The sequence below is a fragment of the Phacochoerus africanus genome, chromosome 6, assembly GCF_016906955.1.
Source record: "Phacochoerus africanus isolate WHEZ1 chromosome 6, ROS_Pafr_v1, whole genome shotgun sequence".
NCBI lineage: Eukaryota > Metazoa > Chordata > Mammalia > Artiodactyla > Suidae > Phacochoerus > Phacochoerus africanus.
In genome coordinates, this window is record NC_062549.1 from 109,835,159 (window position 1) to 109,840,785 (window position 5,627).

The 5,627-nt window shown below is 41.8% G+C and overlaps 1 non-coding gene across 1 annotated transcript; it reads left to right on the forward strand.

Moving 5' to 3' along the window:
* Positions 1-3,195: 3,195 nt before the first annotated feature.
* Positions 3,196-3,300, forward strand: LOC125130221 (U6 spliceosomal RNA). The gene has a single exon (XR_007135713.1). It is a non-coding gene; the product is annotated as a U6 spliceosomal RNA (small nuclear RNA).
* The last annotated feature ends 2,327 nt before the right edge of the window (positions 3,301-5,627 follow it).

The following is a 5,627-nucleotide window of genomic DNA, read 5'->3' on the forward strand; positions in this document are numbered from 1 at the left end:
AACTGCTTAGTTGAGGTCTTCACAAATTTCTGACCCACAACATTATGAGTAAATTAAATTGATGGTTTTAAATTGCTAATCTTAGGGAAGATTTGTTACGTAGCAAGAGCAACCCAAACACTGGTCAAAAACAAAAAGAGAAAATATACATTTGCAGTATCAGGAATGAAGGCGTGGACAACACTGTAGAAACTACACACATTGCTGGAAAGTAAAAGGATATTGTGAACAACTCCATGACAATATAGTAACGGATTACCAAACCTGATACAAGACAGAGAAAGTCGCAAGCCATATATCCATGTGACAACAAAAAGAAATTAACTCATGTTCAAAAATCTTCCCACAAAGAAAAACCCAGTCACAGATAATTCAACAACAAATTCAACCAAATGATTAGGGGAGTAATCATAATAATATTACATAAACTCGGAAAATATAAACACTAATTAGGAACACTTTCCAACTCATTTTGTGAGGTCTGCACAATCTTGACACCAAAAACGAAGACATTATAAGAAAACAAAACTTGAGACCATCGGTCCCTCATCAACGTAGATGGAAATATTACTAATAAAATATTAGCAAATAGTATTCAGAAATCCATAAAAAGATAATACAACCTAAATGAGTTTGTTTTGTTTTGTATTTTTGCCTTTTCAGGGCCGCGCCAGCAGCACATGGAGGTTCCCAGGCCAGGGGTCAAATCAGAGCTGTAGCTGCTGGCCTACACCACAGCATAGCAATGCCAGATCCAAGCCACATCTGAGACCTACATACACCACAGCTCATGGCAACTCTGGATCCTTAACCCACTGAGCAAGGCCAGGGATGGAACCTGCATCCTCATGGATGCTAGTCAGATTCATTTCCATTGAACCACAACGGGAACTCCTCAAGTGAGTTCATCTCAGAAACACAAAGATTGCTCAATATTCAAATATAAATTAAGTTCAACATTTAAAAATCAGTTGAATGTCCTTGTAGTATCCACAAAAAAAGAAAAAGAAAATTTAAAAAAATACCATTCACAATAGTAACAAAAAGATGGACTATCCAGGAATAAGTCTCTAATGAAAAATATGCAGTATGTCTACTCTGAAAACTACAAAACAGTACCAAATGAAATTTTAAAAGACTTAAATAAATGGAGGTATATGCTATGCCTATATTGGAAGACTCATTATTGTTAAGATAGATATTCCTTTCAAATTAATCTATAGATTCAATGAAAAACCGATCACAAAGTCACAGACTTTTAAAAGAATTTTTTATGAGCTGATTTCAGATTTTTACAGAAATATAAAGAGTCTACAATAGTCAAAACAATGTTTTAAAACATAAGGAAAGTGGGAAGAATATACTATTTGATTTCAAGAGTTCCCATTGTGGCTCAACCGAAAGGAATCCGACTCATATCCATGAGGATGCAGGTTCAATCCCTGGCCTCGCTCAGTGGGTTAAGCATCTGGCATTGCCAGGAGCTGTGGTGTAGGTTGCAGACTCGGCTAGGGCCTGGTGTTGCTGTGGCTGTGGTGTAGGCCAGCGGCTACAGCTCCAATTCAGCCCATAGCCTGGGAACCTCCATATGCCTCGGGGACAGCCCTAAAAAGACAAAAAGAAAAAGAAAAAAAAAGGAGTTACAATAATATACAGTCATCAATTGTGGGTAGTGGAATAAAGATAGACAAATGGGGCGTTTTCTTGTGGGCAGAGTGTTAAGCATCCAGCATTGTCACTGCAGCTGTCCTGGTTACTGCCGTGCTGCAGGTTCCATTCACAGCCTGGGAATTTCCACATGCTGTGGGAACAGCCCCCCAAAAGACAAAGAGATCCAATGGAATAGAACAGGATCCAAAAATGGTTCCACACATATAGAGTCAGCTAGCTTTGGGCCAAAGTTGATTCTATGGGGGAAAAATTGGCTGTTTTTTTTAACAAATAGTGCTGTGACAATGATATCTGTATGAAAATAAAACAAACATGAACCTATGTTTCACACTTTACACAAAAATAACTCAGAAAGGATCATAGACCTAAGTGTAAAAGCTAGAACCATAAAATTATAAGACAACATAGGAGAATATCCTTTTGGGGGTTTGTTTATTTGTTCGGGGTTTTGTTTGTTTGTTTGTCTTTTGTTTTTGCTTTTTCGGACTGACCCCTGGGGTATATGGAGGTTCCCAGGCTAGGGGTTGAATCAGAGCTGCAGCTGCCAGCCCACACCACAACCACAGCAACACAGGATCTGAGCCGCATCTGTGACCTACACCACAGCTCACAGCAATGCCTGATCCTTAACTCACTGAGTGAGGTCAGGGATCAAACCCACATCCTCATGGTTACTAATTGCGTTTGTTCACGCTGAACCACAACAGGAACGCCTGAGAAAATTTTTATTCTCCTATATCTAAAGGCAAAGATTACTGGGACAGAAAAAGCACTAGATATATAAGAAAAAAAATGATACTTAATAAATATTAAAAATTTCTGGGCGTCCCCTTGTGGCACAGTGGGTTAAAGGTCTGGCATTGTCACTGCAGCAGCTAGGATTGTTGCTGTGGTGTGGGTTTGATCCCTGGCTAGGAACTTCCACAAAGCCGTGGGCTTGACCAAAAATAAAAAATATAAATTCTGCTGACCAAAAATCACTGTTAAGAAAATAAATAGGCAACCATAGACTGGGAAAAAATATTTGTAATACATGTTTCTGACAAAGGACTTATATCCAAAATATGCCAAGAATTCCTACAAAATAACAATAAAAGGTAACATTAAAAAAACCTGCACCAGATTTGAACAGACACTTCGCAGAAAGTGATACATGGCCAATAAGCACCTGAAAAAGTACTGAACCTCACGAGTCATCAGGAAACAGAAATTAAAACCACACGGAGGTCCATTTTCACATCTAGAAGAATCGCTAAATATCAAAAAGATTGAGAACGCCGACTCATGGGATGAGGACACGGAACACCCAGAGTTTCATGCATCTCTGATGAGGAAAGCTGAACTGCTACAACCACTTTGGATCGCTGGCTGCCCTTGTAAATTTAAACATGCACATACCTATGACCTAGAAATTAAACTCTCAGGTACTTACCCCCCAAGAAAATAAACACAAATGAAAACAGTGCACGAACGGCTTCTGACACAATGCTCAGAGCAGCCTTGCTCCTAAGAACCAGACACTAGGCTCACTTCAGCCGCACATATCCCAAAACTGGAACTACACAGAGAAGATAGGCATGGCCTCTGCACAAGGATGGCGTGCAAATTTGCCAAGCATTCCTTTTCTTTTTTTTTTTTTGTCTTTTTGCCATTTCTTGGGCCGCTCCCGTGGCATATGGGATGTTCCCAGGCTAGGGGTCCAATCGGAGCTGTAGCTGCCAGCCTATGCCAGAGCCACAGCAACGCGGGATCCGAGCCGCGTCTGCAACCTACACCACAGCTCAGGGCAACGCCGGATCGTTAACCCACTGAGCAAGGGCAGGGACCGAACCCGCAACCTCATGGTTCCTAGTCGGATTCGTTAACCACTGCGCCACGACGGGAACTCCCAGCATTCCATATTTTTTCTAGTAGATGCCAACTCTTACATTTAGAATGGAAAAAGCAATGAGGTCCTACTGTATAACACAGGGAACTATATCCAACCTCTTGTGATAGAACATGATGGAAAATAATATGAGAAAAATAAAGTGTATGTGTGTGTATATGTACATATATATATGACTGGGCCACTTTGTGTTGTACAGCAGAAATTGATACTACACTGTAAATCAACTGTAGTTTAATTAAAAAATTTTTTAAAAGAACCAGAAACTATAAGCAACCCTAAAGAACACTGACATGAGAATAAGCAAAGAAATTAACTGTATTATTCTCACTCACACTATTAGCAATAAAAAGGGATGTACCATTGATTCATGCAATAAGGAGGACGGAGCTCAGGCACCTATGTTGAGTGAAAGAAGTGAGCCGCAGAAGGGCACATACCTCATGACTGTGCTGTGTGATTCCATTTCTGAAGTCCAAGAAGAGGCACAACTAATCTACGGGAATAATAATCAGAAACTGTTTGCCTCTGGGTGGACGGAGAAATGGGGTGCGTGGAAACTCTCTGGAGCAATAGAAACATGTATCTTTTTCGGTGTATACATAGGTCTGTGTACAATTGTTAAACCTCATCGAACACAAGATGCGTGAGTTGTGTTATATGTAAATGAGACCTCAACTACACACAAGCACACGTGTGCATGCACACACACGTGCTTCATATCCCACAGGGAGGTGCCTCAATCTAGTCTCAACACTTGGTGGGGGAGGGGATGCAGTCCAGGATTCCAACTAAATGAAAACAGGAAGATTTATTGTGAAACAGACCTCGAAGGCATTGACCTCACTCCCCACCACCATCCCACCCCGGGGCAAGGTTATGGGTGTCTTGCTAGGGTGAGTGAAAGAGTGGGCAGTTCTGGAGGTGACCATCCTGGAGGCCTGCCGGGACAGGGCTAGGGGAGCTGTCTCCTCTTCTCTAAGGGCTGTTAGGGGTCCTCTCTCATTGCGCTGGGCTGGGTGCCCTGCATTGATCTGAGCTCATACACTGACGTTTTCCTCTTCTGTATGAATTTCCTGAGTAATTCTGCAGCCGAATAAAACCCTTCCTCCCTTCCCCCCATCACTTCACCATGGCAGTTTTCTCATTATTTTAATGAGAACATTCTATTTCACTCTACCTTGATGGGCAGAATATCTTTTTAAGGCCCTTTGTATCTCTTTTTCCCTGCTTCTCATTTCAAGTTTTTAAGATTACTCTTTGCCTGAGATGTTCAAATTTTAATGCACATGAGTCACCTCTGGATCTCATGCAAATTGCAGTGCTGATTCAGTAGGTCTGGGGTAGGGTCCCAGAGGCTGCATTTTTAAGAAGTTCCCAGGTGGTGTCAATGTGTTGGACTAAGGAACCCACTTTAAGTAGAAGGCGCTCTGTACCAGGCTGTCAATACAATGAATGTCATTCTCTGCTTTTATTTGCAGGTAGGGTAAATTCATGCAGAGTGTGGTGTCGGATAAAGATGGGGAAGGAAAAAAAGCAATTCTTTCGCTCTCTTTTTGCTCCACCTCAAACCCTGCCTTTCGTGCTTCTTGCTACATGAAACAAATGGTTCTGTTTTCCTAAGAGCTATACACACCCGCCCCCAGTGACAGCTGTCTTCTTCTAAAGATGTATCAGAGAAGGAGGGAAGGCAGGATTACTCATCACAGTCATGATTTGCCCTGCCCCACACTGCAGATGGAAAAACTGAGGCATGAAGAGACGAATCTTCTGAACTACAAACTAATACAGCATGAAGCGCTACCATTTACAACCAGGAGTGTGTGACATTAGAATTAGATGTGTCGACTAGGATTCTCCTAGCGGCTTATGCATTGAATTTACAACAGCTCCTTTCCTACCGTTCTTAGGTTAAACCTTAGATTAACCCGGCATTCTAGAAGGGCTCTGGATAGCATGGTAAGGCGTTCCTGTCCACTCCGTGTCTTCCAGTCTCTGACTGATACTTAACTGTTTTCATTCCACAAACAGTTACCGAGCCCCTCCTACCCCAGGGTATGTACGCTGC